Below are 18,577 nucleotides of genomic sequence, written 5' to 3'. Positions count from 1 at the left end.
TGATTTTGTGGGTGTCCTGTGGCCACTGTGCGCCGATCAGTGACGTACATCACTGATCAGCTTTTTCGGCACAGGGTTGATCAATTTTTTTTTTTTTTTTGATCAGATTCCTGTTGCCTTTGAGCGCTGTTCAGTGACAGACGTTACTGACCAACATCTGTGCTCAATTTTTGGCGCAGGACCTTTTTTTTTTTTTTTTAACCCCTTCAATTTTTTATTTTTAACCCCTTCATTTTTTTTTTTTTATTGGTATAAAGTATTTTTTTTTTCTGCACCACATACACACTACATACCCCCCGGATTGAAATAAAGTTTGTACCCCCCCCTACACTATACACGTGTTGAAACATTTCACTACCAGTAACACAAAAATAAAAATGGCATCCCAAATGTCCTCCCAAATGTCCTCCCAAATGTCCTCCCAAATGTCCTCCCAGTCATCCAGGAGAATGTATTCAGTGGAGGAGGCATATGCCATGCTTGCCTCTGACTCTGACACAGGCAGTGATGCAAGTGGGGAATTTGAAGGATTCGTCTTAAGCTCCTCTTCCTCCTCTGGTGATGAGGGACCCCCTCAAAGACGCCCCCGTAGATCAGCTGAGATTCCCCCCCCAATAATTGATCTAGTATGGACCCCACCACCAGACAATTTTGAGCCCCAGGTTCCTGAGTTTTTGGCCATGCCAGGAATCCAATTTGATTCCACAGGTCTCAGAGAAATTGACTTTTTCAAATTATTTTTCTCTGATGATTTTATAAATTTAATGGTGGACCAAACTAATTTATATGCCCAGCAGTTTATTGCTCAAAACCCCACGTCATCATTTGCTAGGTGGACCCCTGTAGATGCAGTAGAGATGATGACGTTTTGGGGTCTGGTGTTTCATATGGGCATAGTAAAAAAGCCAGAAATTAGGCAATATTGGAGTACAGATGTTCTGTACAGTACTCCATTTTACCGTATGGCCATGCCCCGGACTCGATTTGAGACAATTCTTAAATTTATACATTACACCGATAATGCACAGTGCCCACCCAGAGATGATCCCACCTTTGACCGGCTATTCAAAGTCAGGCCGGTCATTGATCATTTCAGTGCCAAATTTGAAGAGGTGTACATCCCTGAAAAATTTATTTGTATCGACGAGTCCCTTATACATTTTAAAGGAAGGGTTAAATTCCGCCAGTACCTTCCCAGTAAGAGGGCAAGGTATGGCATAAAAATGTATAAACTGTGTGAAAGCACCTCAGGGTACACCCACAGGTTTAGGGTTTATGAAGGGAAGGATTCAAGAATTCAACCGCCAGAATGCCCCCCCTCCCTCGTAGGTGTTAGTGGGAAAATTGTCTGGGATTTAGTGCACCCCTTCCTGGATAAAGGTTATCACCTCTATGTGGATAACTTTTACACTAGCATCCCCCTGTTTAAGGCCCTTGGTTCAAGAGGTACAGCAGCTTGCGGTACTGTGCGCAAGAACCAAAGAGGCCTCCCAAAAACGCACATTGCCCAAGTAATGAGAAGGGGTGAAAGCAGGGGAATATGCACCGAAAATATGTTGTTGGTCAAATATAAGGACAAGAGGGATGTCCTTATACTGACAACAATTCACGGAGACAGTACCACCTCCGTCCCTGTACGAGGTACCAGTACCCACACCTCCAAACCTAATTGTATCCTGGATTACAATAGGTACATGGGCGGAGTGGATCTTTCAGATCAGGTACTGAAGCCGTACAGTGCCCTGCGGAAAACAAAAATCTGGTACAAGAAGGTGGCCGTGTATATCATCCAGATGGCACTGTATAACGCTTACGTGCTATTCCGTTCTACCGGCCAGAGGGGGACATTTATGCACTTTCAAGAGGAAGTCATAAAGGGCCTAATATTTGGGAACCAGCAGGCAGAGGGCCCCAGTACTTCTAGTACTGGCCCCCGTATTGTACCAGGGCAGCATTTTCCTGATGAAATCCCCTCCACTGGAAAAAAGGGCAGGACACAAAAAAGGTGCAAAGTTTGCTATAAAAAGGGAATAAGAAAGCAAACTATTTTCCAGTGTGACACTTGCCCCGACAAACCCGGCCTATGTATAAAGGAGTGTTTTAAAATATACCACACATCTATGGAATATTAGGTTCATAATTTCACCGTGCTTCGGGGGTCTTGCTAATGCCACATAGCACCCACCATTCATTCCACCAGAATCTGAGCCGCAAAATCCAAAAATCACTCCTTCCCTTCTGAGTCCTGCCATGCACCCAACTGGTATTTTTTGGTCACATGTGAGGCATTGCCGTACTCGGGAGAAATTGGGGCACAGATTTTGGGGTGCTTTGTCTCCTTCATTCCTTGTGAAAATGAAAAATTTTGAGCCAGAACTGCATTTTTGTGTAAAAAAATGTAATTTTTCATGTTCACTGCCCAGTTTTATCAAAATTGGTGAAACCCCTGGGGGTTTGAAATGTACACTATACCCCTAGATGAATTCCCTGAGGGGTGTAGTTTGCAAAATGGGGTCACTTGTGGGGGGGTTCCACTGTATTGGTGCTTTGGGGGTCTTGCTAATGCGACATAGCACCCACCATCATTCCACCAGAATTTGTGCTGCAAAATCCAAATATCACTCCTTCCCTTCTGAGTCCTGCCACTTTTTGGTCACACATGAGGCATTGCCGTACTCGGGAGAAATTGGGGCACAGATTTTGGGGTGCTTTGTCTCCTTCATTCCTTCTGAAAATGAAAAATTTTGAGCCAGAACTGCATTTTTGTGTAAAAAAATGTAATTTTTCATTTTCACTGCCCACTTGTATCAAAATTGGTGAAACCCCTGGGGGTTTGAAATGTACACTATACCCCTAGATGAATTCCCTGAGGGGTGTAGTTTGCAAAATGGGGTGACTTGTGGGGGGGTTCCACTGTATTGGTGCAACATAGCACCCACCATTCATTCCACCAGAATCTGTGCTGCAAAATCCAAAAATCACTCCTTCCCTTCTGAGTCCTGCCATGCACCCAACTGGTATTTTTTGGTCACATGTGAGGCATTGCCGTACTCGGGAGAAATTGGGGCACAGATTTTGGGGTGCTTTTTCTCCTTCATACCTTCTGAAAATGAAAAATTTTGAGCCAGAACTGCATTTTTGTGTAAAAAATGTAATTTTTCATGTTCACTGCCCACTTGTATCAAAATTGGTGAAACCCCTGGGGGTTTGAAATGTACACTATACCACTAGATGAATTCCCTGAGGGGTGTAGTTTGCAAAATGGGGTCACTTGTGGGGGGGTTCCACTGTATTGGTGCTTGGGGGGTCTTGCTAATGCGACATAGCACCCACCAAAATTCCACCAGAATCTGAGCTGCAAAATCCAAAAATCACTCCTTCCCTTTTGAGTCCTGCCATGCACCCAACTGGTATTTTTTGGTCACATGTGAGGCATTGCCGTACTCGGGAGAAATTGGGGCACAGATTTTGGGGTGCTTTTTCTCCTTCATACCTTCTGAAAATGAAAAATTTTGAGCCAGAACTGCATTTTTGTGTAAAAAATGTAATTTTTCATGTTCACTGCCCACTTGTATCAAAATTGGTGAAACCCCTGGGGGTTTGAAATGTACACTATACCCCTAGATGAATTCCCTGAGGGGTGTAGTTTGCAAAATGGGGTGACTTGTGGGGGGGTTCCACTGTATTGGTGCTTGGGGGGTCTTGCTAATGCCACATAGCACCCACCAACATTCCACCAGAATCTGAGCTGCAAAATCCAAAAATCACTCCTTCCCTTCTGAGTCCTGCCATGCACCCAAATGGTATTTTTTGGTCACATGTGAGGCATTGCCGTACTCGGGAGAAATTGGGGCACAGATTTTGGGGTGCTTTGTCTCCTTCATACCTTCTGAAAATGAAAAATTTTGAGCCAGAACTGCATTTTTGTGTAAAAAAATGTAATTTTTCATTTTCACTGCCCACTTGTATCAAAATTGGTGAAACCCCTGGGGGTTTGAAATGTACACTATACCCCTAGATGAATTCCCTGAGGGGTGTACTTTGCAAAATGGGGTGACTTGTGGGGGGGTTCCACTGTATTGGTGCAACATAGCACCCACCATTCATTCCACCAAAATCTGTGCTGCAAAATCCAAAAATCACTCCTTCCGTTCTGAGTCCTGCCATGCACCCAACTGGTATTTTTTGGTCACATGTGAGGCATTTCCGTACTCGGGAGAAATTGGGGCACAGATTTTGGGGTGCTTTTTCTCCTTCATACCTTCTGAAAATGAAAAATTTTGAGCCAGAACTGCATTTTTGTGTAAAAAAATGTAATTTTTCATTTTCACTGCCCACTTGTATCAAAATTGGTGAAACCCCTGGGGGTTTGAAATGTACACTATACCCCTAGATGAATTCCCTGAGGGGTGTAGTTTTCAAAATGGGGTGACTTGTGGGGGGGTTCCACTGTATTGGTGCTTGGGGGGTCTTGCTAATGCGACATAGCACCCACCAAAATTCCACCAGAATCTGAGCTGCAAAATCCAAAAATCACTCCTTCCGTTCTGAGTCCTGCCATGCACCCAACTGGTATTTTTTGGTCACATGTGAGGCATTGCCGTACTCGGGAGAAATTGGGGCACAGATTTTGGGGTGCTTTTTCTCCTTCATACCTTCTGAAAATGAAAAATTTCGAGCCAGAACTGCATTTTTGTGTAAAAAATGTAATTTTTCATTTTCACTGCCCACTTGTATCAAAATTGGTGAAACCCCTGGGGGTTTGAAATGTACACTATACCCCTAGATGAATTCCCTGAGGGGTGTAGTTTTCAAAATGGGGTGACTTGTGGGGGGGTTCCACTGTATTGGTGCTTGGGGGGTCTTGCTAATGCGACATAGCACCCACCAAAATTCCACCAGAATCTGAGCCGCAAAATCCAAAAATCACTCCTTCCGTTCTGAGTCCTGCCATGCACCCAACTGGTATTTTTTGGTCACATGTGAGGCATTTCCGTACTCGGGAGAAATTGGGGCACATATTTTGGGGTGCTTTTTCTCCTTCATACCTTCTGAAAATGAAAAATTTTGAGCCAGAACTGCATTTTTGTGTAAAAAAATGTAATTTTTCATTTTCACTGCCCACTTGTATCAAAATTGGTGAAACCCCTGGGGGTTTGAAATGTACACTATACCCCTAGATGAATTCCCTGAGGGGTGTACTTTGCAAAATGGGGTGACTTGTGGGGGGGTTCCACTGTATTGGTGCAACATAGCACCCACCATTCATTCCACCAGAATCTGTGCTGCAAAATCCAAAAATCACTCCTTCCCTTCTGAGTCCTGCCATGCACCCAACTGGTATTTTTTGGTCACATGTGAGGCATTGCCGTACTCGGGAGAAATTGGGGCACAGATTTTGGGGTGCTTTTTCTCCTTCATACCTTCTGAAAATGAAAAATTTTGAGCCAGAACTGCATTTTTGTGTAAAAAAATGTAATTTTTCATTTTCACTGCCCACTTGTATCAAAATTGGTGAAACCCCTGGGGGTTTGAAATGTACACTATACCCCTAGATGAATTCCCTGAGGGGTGTAGTTTTCAAAATGGGGTGACTTGTGGGGGGGTTCCACTGTATTGGTGCTTTGGGGGTCTTGCTAATGCGACATAGCACCCACCAAAATTCCACCAGAATCTGAGCTGCAAAATCCAAAAATCACTCCTTCCCTTCGGAGTCCTGCCATGCACCCAACTGGTATTTTTTGGTCACATGTGAGGCATTGCCGTACTCGGGAGAAATTGGGGCACATATTTTGGGGTGCTTTGTCTCCTTCATACCTTCTGAAAATGACAAATTTGGAGCCAGAACTGTATTTTTGTGTAAAAAAAATAATTTTTCATTTTCACTGCCCAGTTGTACCACAATTGGTGAAACCCCTGGGGGTTTGAAATGTACACTATACCCCTAGATGAATTCCCTGAGGGGTGTAGTTTGCAAAATGGGGTCACTTGTGGGGGGGTTCCTAACTTTTAGCATCTTATGGTGCCTAGAAACCTACATGGTGCCTAAAAAATAATCTCATAAAAAGGAGGCTCCAAAATCAAGTAGGTGCTCCTTCTATTATGAAGCCTGTGGTTTGGTCACCGTGCACACTAGGGCCACATATAGGATATTTATGAAAACAAAAGAATTGGGGGAATCAATTTTCAGTCACATTTCTCTAGTAAAATGTACTGTGTTCCTTAGAAAAATGTATTAAAATTGCAAATCTGCAAAAAAAAAGAAATTTTGAAATTTCACCTACACTTTGTTTTAATTCCTGTGAAACACCTAAAGGGTTAACAAACTTCCAAAATGCTGTTTTGAATACTGTGAGGGGTGCAGTTTTTGAAATGGCATCATTTATGGGGGTGTCTCACATACAAGTCCCTCAAAGTCACATCAGAACTGAACTGGTCCCTAAAAAAATCAGTGTTTGAAATTTTCTTGAAAATTTGAGAATTTGCTATTCATATTTGAAGCCTCCTAGTGTCCCAAAAAATTAAAAGGAAGTTGAAATAATGATGTCAACATAAAGTAGACATATGGTCTATGTTAGTTATTCACTATTTTGAGTGGTAAGATTATTTGTCTCACAAGCAGAAAATTTAACATTTTGCAAATCGCTAAATTTTCCATTTTTTCACGATATTTTGGTATTTTTCACAAAAAAACACAGACTGTATCGACCCAAATTTACCACTAATTTGAAGTACAATGTGTCACGAAAAAACAATCTCAAAATCACTGGGATAAGTAAAAGCAAAAAAAAGTTATCCCCACTTAAGTGAGACATGTCAGATTTGAAAAAAAGGGCTCTGTCAGGAACGCAAAAACTGGCTCTGTCAGGAAGGGGTTAACACTGGTGCATTGACAGGGTGACCACAAAAAATAGAATACTATCAATTGATTTATACCAGCCTAAAGGGATTATTTTCTATTGTAATGTGTTAAAAAAAATTACCCTATGACTGGAAAGATCTGTTTATCACTGGAACTTGTACAGAGGCATGGTTTGAGCATTGCATCTTCTCAAGCAAGATATGTCAGAACACCAACTGACCCGGGCTATGGCCTGGGGGGATGGACGCTGGGTCTGCTGAGCGCAAGGCCATAGGTTCGAGTACAGACCAGTGTCTATCCTGTTATTTTTTTTTTTATTCTTCTTTCTTTACATATATAAATATATATCTCGCATATTCATGATTTAGGGTCTTGATGATTCGGTACTTGTGAGTTATCTGGACGCCCGATTTTTTGATTGTATGCCTTAAGTTAAGGCATACAATCAGATGCGATGCGATATCGCATCGCATCGCATCGCATCGCATGCGACCATCGGATGCGATGACCCGATTTTTCCATAGGAATCAATGTTAAAATGATTCCTATGGAAAAAGGGGTCCTTTTCATACCCCTACTATCCAAGTGGGCATGGAGTTGGATATAAACCTATGGCGAGCGTAGCGAGCCACCGAGCCCGAAGCGTGGCGAGCGAAGCGAGCCCCGCGAGGGGACGGTATTCCGTGTACCCTCGCGGGGCTCGCTACGCTCGCCACGCTTCGGGCTCGGTGGCTCGCTACGCTCGCCACAGGTTTATATCCAACTCCATGCCCACTTGGATAGTAGGGGTATGAAAAGGACCCCTTTTTCCCATTGAATTCCATGTTAAAATGGACTCAGTCCATTTTAACATTGATTCCTATGGAAAAATCGGGTCATCGCATCGCATCGCATCGCATCCGATGGTCGCATGCGATGCGATGCGATGTACCCGATCCGACCCGATTTAGAAATCGGGCGTCCGGATAACTCACAAGTACCGATGATTCTATTCAGTGTTTTTTTTTTTAGTTGTTAGATGGAGAGGAGCAGAGAGCTGGCAGCCAGGGCTCTGCTACCTCCCTGACGCTGGCTCCGCCCACCACTCACAGTGAGCTCCGTGGCTGTGTCAGGAGCTCTTCCCCACAGGCAGCCAGCTTGGTCATGGTGACATATTGCCTGCCTGACAGCGATGCTTAACACTGGTGCATTGACAGGGTGAACACAAATAATAGAATACTATCAATTGATTTATACCAGCCTAAAGGGATTATTTTCTATTGTAATGTGTTAAAAAAAATTACCCTATGACTGGAAAGATCTGTTTATCACTGGAACTTGTACAGAGGCATGGTTTGAGCATTGCATCTTCTCAAGCAAGATATGTCAGATCACCAACTGACCCGGGCTATGGCCTGGGGGGATGGACGCTGAGCGCAAGGTCATAGGTTTGAGTACAGACCAGTGTCTATCCTGTTATTTTTTTTTATTCTTCTTTCTTTACATATATAAATATATATCTCGCATATTCATGAATTAGGGTCTTGATGATTCTATTCAGTGTTTTTTTTTTAGTTGTTAGATGGAGAGGAGCAGAGAGCTGGCAGCCAGGGCTCTGCTACCTCCCTGACGCTGGCTCCGCCCACCACTCACAGTGAGCTCCGTGGCTGTGTCAGGAGCTCTTCCCGACAGGCAGCCAGCTTGGTCATGGTGACATATTGCCGGCCTGACAGCGATGCTTAACACTGGTGCATTGACAGGGTGACCACAAATAATAGAATACTATCAATTGATTTATACCAGCCTAAAGGGATTATTTTCTATTGTAATGTGTTAAAAAAAATTACCCTATGACTGGAAAGATCTGTTTATCACTGGAACTTGTACAGAGGCATGGTTTGAGCATTGCATCTTCTCAAGCAAGATATGTCAGATCACCAACTGACCCGGGCTATGGCCTGGGGGGATGGACGCTGAGCGCAAGGTCATAGGTTTGAGTACAGACCAGTGTCTATCCTGTTATTTTTTTTTATTCTTCTTTCTTTACATATATAAATATATATCTCGCATATTCATGATTTAGGGTCTTGATGATTCTATTCAGTGTTTTTTTTTTAGTTGTTAGATGGAGAGGAGCAGAGAGCTGGCAGCCAGGGCTCTGCTACCTCCCTGACGCTGGCTCCGCCCACCACTCACAGTGAGCTCCGTGGCTGTGTCAGGAGCTCTTCCCGACAGGCAGCCAGCTTGGTCATGGTGATTATTTTCTATTGTAATGTGTTAAAAAAAATTACCCTATGACTGGAAAGATCTGTTTATCACTGGAACTTGTACAGAGGCATGGTTTGAGCATTGCATCTTCTCAAGCAAGATATGTCAGATCACCAACTGACCCGGGCTATGGCCTGGGGGGATGGATGCTGGGTCTGCTGAGCGCAAGGTCAAAGGTTCGAGTACAGATCAGTGTCTATCCTGTTATTTTTTTTTATTCTTCTTTCTTTACATATATAAATATATATCTCGCATATTCATGATTTAGGGTCTTGATGATTCTATTCAGTGTTTATTTTTTAGTTGTTAGATGGAGAGGAGCAGAGAGCTGGCAGCCAGGGCTCTGCTACCTCCCTGACGCTGGCTCCGCCCACCACTCACAGTGAGCTCCGTGGCTGTGTCAGGAGCTCTTCCCGACAGGCAGCCAGCTTGGTCATGGTGACATATTGCCGGCCTGACAGCGATGCTTAACACTGGTGCATTGACAGGGTGACCACAAATAATAGAATACTATCAATTGATTTATACCACCCTAAAGGGATTATTTTCTATTGTAATGTGTTAAAAAAAATTACCCTATGACTGGAAAGATCTGTTTATCACTGGAACTTGTACAGAGGCATGGTTTGAGCATTGCATCTTCTCAAGCAAGATATGTCAGATCACCAACTGACCTGGGCTATGGCCTGGGGGGATGGACGCTGAGCGCAAGGTCATAGGTTTGAGTACAGACCAGTGTCTATCCTGTTATTTTTTTTTATTCTTCTTTCTTTACATATATAAATATATATCTCGCATATTCATGATTTAGGGTCTTGATGATTCTATTCAGTGTTTTTTTTTTTAGTTGTTAGATGGAGAGGAGCAGAGAGCTGGCAGCCAGGGCTCTGCTACCTCCCTGACGCTGGCTCCGCCCACCACTCACAGTGAGCTCCGTGGCTGTGTCAGGAGCTCTTCCCGACAGGCAGCCAGCTTGGTCATGGTGACATATTGCCGGCCTGACAGCGATGCTTAACACTGGTGCATTGACAGGGTGACCACAAATAATAGAATACTATCAATTGATTTATACCAGCCTAAAGGGATTATTTTCTATTGTAATGTGTTAAAAAAATTACCCTATGACTGGAAAGATCTGTTTATCACTGGAACTTGTACAGAGGCATGGTTTGAGCATTGCATCTTCTCAAGCAAGATATGTCAGATCACCAACTGACCCGTGCTATGGCCTGGGGGGATGGACGCTGAGCGCAAGGTCATAGGTTTGAGTACAGACCAGTGTCTATCCTGTTATTTTTTTTTATTCTTCTTTCTTTACATATATAAATATATATCTCGCATATTCATGATTTAGGGTCTTGATGATTCTATTCAGTGTTTTTTTTTTAGTTGTTAGATGGAGAGGAGCAGAGAGCTGGCAGCCAGGGCTCTGCTACCTCCCTGACGCTGGCTCCGCCCACCACTCACAGTGAGCTCCGTGGCTGTGTCAGGAGCTCTTCCCGACAGGCAGCCAGCTTGGTCATGGTGACATATTGCCGGCCTGACAGCGATGCTTAACACTGGTGCATTGACAGGGTGACCACAAATAATAGAATACTATCAATTGATTTATACCAGCCTAAAGGGATTATTTTCTATTGTAATGTGTTAAAAAAAATTACCCTATGACTGGAAAGATCTGTTTATCACTAGAACTTGTACAGAGGCATGGTTTGAGCATTGCATCTTCTTAAGCAAGATATGTCAGATCACCAACTGACCCGGGCTATGGCCTGGGGGGATGGACGCTGAGCGCAAGGTCATAGGTTTGAGTACAGACCAGTGTCTAGCCTGTTATTTTTTTTTATTCTTCTTTCTTTACATATATAAATATATATCTCGCATATTCATGATTTAGGGTCTTGATGATTCTATTCAGTGTTTTTTTTTTAGTTGTTAGATGGAGAGGAGCAGAGAGCTGGCAGCCAGGGCTCTGCTACCTCCCTGACGCTGGCTCCGCCCACCACTCACAGTGAGCTCCGTGGCTGTGTCAGGAGCTCTTCCCGACAGGCAGCCAGCTTGGTCATGGTGACATATTGCCGGCCTGACAGCGATGCTTAACACTGGTGCATTGACAGGGTGACCACAAATAATAGAATACTATCAATTGATTTATACCAGCCTAAAGGGATTATTTTCTATTGTAATGTGTTAAAAAAAATTACCCTATGACTGGAAAGATCTGTTTATCACTGGAACTTGTACAGAGGCATGGTTTGAGCATTGCATCTTCTCAAGCAAGATATGTCAGATCACCAACTGACCCGGGCTATGGCCTGGGGGGATGGACGCTGGGTCTGCTGAGCGCAAGGTCATAGGTTCGAGTACAGACCAGTGTCTATCCTGTTATTTTTTTTTATTCTTCTTTCTTTACATATATAAATATATATCTCGCATATTCATGATTTAGGGTCTTGATGATTCTATTCAGTGTTTTTTTTTTTAGTTGTTAGATGGAGAGGAGCAGAGAGCTGGCAGCCAGTGCTCTGCTACCTCCCTGACGCTGGCTCCGCCCACCACTCACAGTGAGCTCCGTGGCTGTGTCAGGAGCTCTTCCCGACAGGCAGCCAGCTTGGTCATGGTGACATATTGCCGGCCTGACAGCGATGCTTAACACTGGTGCATTGACAGGGTGACCACAAATAATAGAATACTATCAATTGATTTATACCAGCCTAAAGGGATTATTTTCTATTGTAATGTGTTAAAAAAAATTACCCTATGACTGGAAAGATCTGTTTATCACTGGAACTTGTACAGAGGCATGGTTTGAGCATTGCATCTTCTCAAGCAAGATATGTCAGATCACCAACTGTCCCGGGCTATGGCCTGGGGGGATGGACGCTGAGCGCAAGGTCATAGGTTTGAGTACAGACCAGTGTCTATCCTGTTATTTTTTTTTATTCTTCTTTCTTTACATATATAAATATATATCTCGCATATTCATGATTTAGGGTCTTGATGATTCTATTCAGTGTTTTTTTTTTAGTTGTTAGATGGAGAGGAGCAGAGAGCTGGCAGCCAGGGCTCTGCTACCTCCCTGACGCTGGCTCCGCCCACCACTCACAGTGAGCTCCGTGGCTGTGTCAGGAGCTCTTCCCGACAGGCAGCCAGCTTGGTCATGGTGACATATTGCCGGCCTGACAGTGATGCTTAACACTGGTGCATTGACAGGGTGACCACAAATAATAGAATACTATCAATTGATTTATACCAGCCTAAAGGGATTATTTTCTATTGTAATGTGTTAAAAAAAATTACCCTATGACTGGAAAGATCTGTTTATCACTGGAACTTGTACAGAGGCATGGTTTGAGCATTGCATCTTCTCAAGCAAGATATGTCAGATCACCAACTGTCCTGGGCTATGGCCTGGGGGGATGGACGCTGAGCGCAAGGTCATAGGTTTGAGTACAGACCAGTGTCTATCCTGTTATTTTTTTTTATTCTTCTTTCTTTACATATATAAATATATATCTCGCATATTCATGATTTAGGGTCTTGATGATTCTATTCAGTGTTTTTTTTTTAGTTGTTAGATGGAGAGGAGCAGAGAGCTGGCAGCCAGGGCTCTGCTACCTCCCTGACGCTGGCTCCGCCCACCACTCACAGTGAGCTCCGTGGCTGTGTCAGGAGCTCTTCCCGACAGGCAGCCAGCTTGGTCATGGTGACATATTGCCGGCCTGACAGCGATGCTTAACACTGGTGCATTGACAGGGTGACCACAAATAATAGAATACTATCAATTGATTTATACCAGCCTAAAGGGATTATTTTCTATTGTAATGTGTTAAAAAAAATTACCCTATGACTGGAAAGATCTGTTTATCACTGGAACTTGTACAGAGGCATGGTTTGAGCATTGCATCTTCTCAAGCAAGATATGTCAGATCACCAACTGTCCCGGGCTATGGCCTGGGGGGATGGACGCTGAGCGCAAGGTCATAGGTTTGAGTACAGACCAGTGTCTATCCTGTTATTTTTTTTTATTCTTCTTTCTTTACATATATAAATATATATCTCGCATATTCATGATTTAGGGTCTTGATGATTCTATTCAGTGGTTTTTTTTTTAGTTGTTAGATGGAGAGGAGCAGAGAGCTGGCAGCCAGGGCTCTGCTACCTCCCTGACGCTGGCTCCGCCCACCACTCACAGTGAGCTCCGTGGCTGTGTCAGGAGCTCTTCCCGACAGGCAGCCAGCTTGGTCATGGTGACATATTGCCGGCCTGACAGTGATGCTTAACACTGGTGCATTGACAGGGTGACCACAAATAATAGAATACTATCAATTGATTTATACCAGCCTAAAGGGATTATTTTCTATTGTAATGTGTTAAAAAAAATTACCCTATGACTGGAAAGATCTGTTTATCACTGGAACTTGTACAGAGGCATGGTTTGAGCATTGCATCTTCTCAAGCAAGATATGTCAGAACACCAACTGACCCGGGCTATGGCCTGGGGGGATGGACGCTGGGTCTGCCGAGCGCAAGGCCATAGGTTTGAGTACAGACCAGTGTCTATCCTGTTATTTTTTTTTTATTCTTCTTTCTTTACATATATAAATATATATCTCGCATATTCATGATTTAGGGTCTTGATGATTCTATTCAGTGTTTTTTTTTTTAGTTGTTAGATGGAGAGGAGCAGAGAGCTGGCAGCCAGGGCTCTGCTACCTCCCTGACGCTGGCTCCGCCCACCACTCACAGTGAGCTCCGTGGCTGTGTCAGGAGCTCTTCCCGACAGGCAGCCAGCTTGGTCATGGTGACATATTGCCTGCCTGACAGCGATGCTTAACACTGGTGCATTGACAGGGTGACCACGAATAATAGAATACTATCAATTGATTTATACCAGCCTAAAGGGATTATTTTCTATTGTAATGTGTTAAAAAAAATTACCCTATGACTGGAAAGATCTGTTTATCACTGGAACTTGTACAGAGGCATGGTTTGAGCATTGCATCTTCTCAAGCAAGATATGTCAGATCACCAACTGACTCGGGCAATGGCCTGGGGGGATGGACGCTGGGTCTGCTGAGCGCAAGGTCATAGGTTCGAGTACAGACCAGTGTCTATCCTGTTATTTTTTTTTATTCTTCTTTCTTTACATATATAAATATATATCTCGCATATTCATGATTTAGGGTCTTGATGATTCTATTCAGTGTTTTTTTTTTTAGTTGTTAGATGGAGAGGAGCAGAGAGCTGGCAGCCAGGGCTCTGCTACCTCCCTGACGCTGGCTCCGCCCACCACTCACAGTGAGCTCCGTGGCTGTGTCAGGAGCTCTTCCCGACAGGCAGCCAGCTTGGTCATGGTGACATATTGCCTGCCTGACAGCGATGCTTAACACTGGTGCATTGACAGGGTGACCACAAATAATAGAATACTATCAATTGATTTATACCAGCCTAAAGGGATTATTTTCTATTGTAATGTGTTAAAAAAAATTACCCTATGACTGGAAAGATCTGTTTATCACTGGAACTTGTACAGAGGCATGGTTTGAGCATTGCATCTTCTCAAGCAAGATATGTCAGATCACCAACTGACCCGGGCTATGGCCTGGGGGGATGGACGCTGAGCGCAAGGTCATAGGTTTGAGTGCAGACCAGTGTCTATACTGTTATTTTTTTTTATTCTTCTTTCTTTACATATATAAATATATATCTCGCATATTCATGATTTAGGGTCTTGATGATTCTATTCAGTGTTTTTTTTTTTAGTTGTTAGATGGAGAGGAGCAGAGAGCTGGCAGCCAGTGCTCTGCTACCTCCCTGACGCTGGCTCCGCCCACCACTCACAGTGAGCTCCGTGGCTGTGTCAGGAGCTCTTCCCGACAGGCAGCCAGCTTGGTCATGGTGACATATTGCCGGCCTGACAGCGATGCTTAACACTGGTGCATTGACAGGGTGACCACAAATAATAGAATACTATCAATTGATTTATACCAGCCTAAAGGGATTATTTTCTATTGTAATGTGTTAAAAAAAATTACCCTATGACTGGAAAGATCTGTTTATCACTGGAACTTGTACAGAGGCATGGTTTGAGCATTGCATCTTCTCAAGCAAGATATGTCAGATCACCAACTGTCCCGGGCTATGGCCTGGGGGGATGGACGCTGAGCGCAAGGTCATAGGTTTGAGTACAGACCAGTGTCTATCCTGTTATTTTTTTTTATTCTTCTTTCTTTACATATATAAATATATATCTCGCATATTCATGATTTAGGGTCTTGATGATTCTATTCAGTGTTTTTTTTTTAGTTGTAAGATGGAGAGGAGCAGAGAGCTGGCAGCCAGGGCTCTGCTACCTCCCTGACGCTGGCTCCGCCCACCACTCACAGTGAGCTCCGTGGCTGTGTCAGGAGCTCTTCCCGACAGGCAGCCAGCTTGGTCATGGTGACATATTGCCGGCCTGACAGTGATGCTTAACACTGGTGCATTGACAGGGTGACCACAAATAATAGAATACTATCAATTGATTTATACCAGCCTAAAGGGATTATTTTCTATTGTAATGTGTTAAAAAAAATTACCCTATGACTGGAAAGATCTGTTTATCACTGGAACTTGTACAGAGGCATGGTTTGAGCATTGCATCTTCTCAAGCAAGATATGTCAGATCACCAACTGTCCTGGGCTATGGCCTGGGGGGATGGACGCTGAGCGCAAGGTCATAGGTTTGAGTACAGACCAGTGTCTATCCTGTTATTTTTTTTTATTCTTCTTTCTTTACATATATAAATATATATCTCGCATATTCATGATTTAGGGTCTTGATGATTCTATTCAGTGTTTTTTTTTTAGTTGTTAGATGGAGAGGAGCAGAGAGCTGGCAGCCAGGGCTCTGCTACCTCCCTGACGCTGGCTCCGCCCACCACTCACAGTGAGCTCCGTGGCTGTGTCAGGAGCTCTTCCCGACAGGCAGCCAGCTTGGTCATGGTGACATATTGCCGGCCTGACAGCGATGCTTAACACTGGTGCATTGACAGGGTGACCACAAATAATAGAATACTATCAATTGATTTATACCAGCCTAAAGGGATTATTTTCTATTGTAATGTGTTAAAAAAAATTACCCTATGACTGGAAAGATCTGTTTATCACTGGAACTTGTACAGAGGCATGGTTTGAGCATTGCATCTTCTCAAGCAAGATATGTCAGATCACCAACTGTCCCGGGCTATGGCCTGGGGGGATGGACGCTGAGCGCAAGGTCATAGGTTTGAGTACAGACCAGTGTCTATCCTGTTATTTTTTTTTATTCTTCTTTCTTTACATATATAAATATATATCTCGCATATTCATGATTTAGGGTCTTGATGATTCTATTCAGTGGTTTTTTTTTTAGTTGTTAGATGGAGAGGAGCAGAGAGCTGGCAGCCAGGGCTCTGCTACCTCCCTGACGCTGGCTCCGCCCACCACTCACAGTGAGCTCCGTGGCTGTGTCAGGAGCTCTTCCCGACAGGCAGCCAGCTTGGTCATGGTGACATATTGCCGGCCTGACAGTGATGCTTAACACTGGTGCATTGACAGGGTGACCACAAATAATAGAATACTATCAATTGATTTATACCAGCCTAAAGGGATTAATTTCTATTGTAATGTGTTAAAAAAAATTACCCTATGACTGGAAAGATCTGTTTATCACTGGAACTTGTACAGAGGCATGGTTTGAGCATTGCATCTTCTCAAGCAAGATATGTCAGAACACCAACTGACCCGGGCTATGGCCTGGGGGGATGGACGCTGGGTCTGCTGAGCGCAAGGCCATAGGTTTGAGTACAGACCAGTGTCTATCCTGTTATTTTTTTTTTATTCTTCTTTCTTTACATATATAAATATATATCTCGCATATTCATGATTTAGGGTCTTGATGATTCTATTCAGTGTTTTTTTTTTTAGTTGTTAGATGGAGAGGAGCAGAGAGCTGGCAGCCAGGGCTCTGCTACCTCCCTGACGCTGGCTCCGCCCACCACTCACAGTGAGCTCCGTGGCTGTGTCAGGAGCTCTTCCCGACAGGCAGCCAGCTTGGTCATGGTGACATATTGCCTGCCTGACAGCGATGCTTAACACTGGTGCATTGACAGGGTGACCACGAATAATAGAATACTATCAATTGATTTATACCAGCCTAAAGGGATTATTTTCTATTGTAATGTGTTAAAAAAAATTACCCTATGACTGGAAAGATCTGTTTATCACTGGAACTTGTACAGAGGCATGGTTTGAGCATTGCATCTTCTCAAGCAAGATATGTCAGATCACCAACTGACTCGGGCAATGGCCTGGGGGGATGGACGCTGGGTCTGCTGAGCGCAAGGTCATAGGTTCGAGTACAGACCAGTGTCTATCCTGTTATTTTTTTTTATTCTTCTTTCTTTACATATATAAATATATATCTCGCATATTCATGATTTAGGGTCTTGATGATTCTATTCAGTGTTTTTTTTTTTTTTAGTTGTTAGATGGAGAGGAGCAGAGAGCTGGCAGCCAGGGCTCTGCTACCTCCCTGACGCTGGCTCCGCCCACCACTCACAGTGAGCTCCGTGGCTGTGTCAGGAGCTCTTCCCGACAGGCAGCCAGCTTGGTCATGGTGACATATTGCCTGCCTGACAGCGATGCTTAACACTGGTGCATTGACAGGGTGACCACAAATAATAGAATACTATCAATTGATTTATACCAGCCTAAAGGGATTATTTTCTATTGTAATGTGTTAAAAAAAATTACCCTATGACTGGAAAGATCTGTTTATCACTGGAACTTGTACAGAGGCATGGTTTGAGCATTGCATCTTCTCAAGCAAGATATGTCAGATCACCAACTGACCCGGGCTATGGCCTGGGGGGATGGACGCTGAGCGCAAGGTCATAGGTTTGAGTGCAGACCAGTGTCTATACTGTTATTTTTTTTTATTCTTCTTTCTTTACATATATAAATATATATCTCGCATATTCATTATTTAGGGTCTTGATGATTCTATTCAGTGTTTTTTTTTTAGTTGTTAGATGGAGAGGAGCAGAGAGCTGGCAGCCAGGGCTCTGCTACCTCCCTGACGCTGGCTCCGCCCACCACTCACAGTGAGCTCCGTGGCTGTGTCAGGAGCTCTTCCCGACAGGCAGCCAGCTTGGTCATGGTGACATATTGCCGGCCTGACAGTGATGCTTAACACTGGTGCATTGACAGGGTGACCACAAATAATAGAATACTATCAATTGATTTATACCAGCCTAAAGGGATTATTTTCTATTGTAATGTGTTAAAAAAAATTACCCTATGACTGGAAAGATCTGTTTATCACTGGAACTTGTACAGAGGCATGGTTTGAGCATTGCATCTTCTCAAGCAAGATATGTCAGATCACCAACTGACCCGGGCTATGGCCTGGGGGGATGGACGCTGAGCGCAAGGTCATAGGTT

This window comes from Crinia signifera, chromosome 3, assembly GCF_055691185.1.
Source record: "Crinia signifera chromosome 3, ASM5569118v1, whole genome shotgun sequence".
NCBI lineage: Eukaryota > Metazoa > Chordata > Amphibia > Anura > Myobatrachidae > Crinia > Crinia signifera.
The sequence above is the reverse complement of the archived record's forward strand: the minus strand, read 5'-3'. Positions refer to the sequence as shown.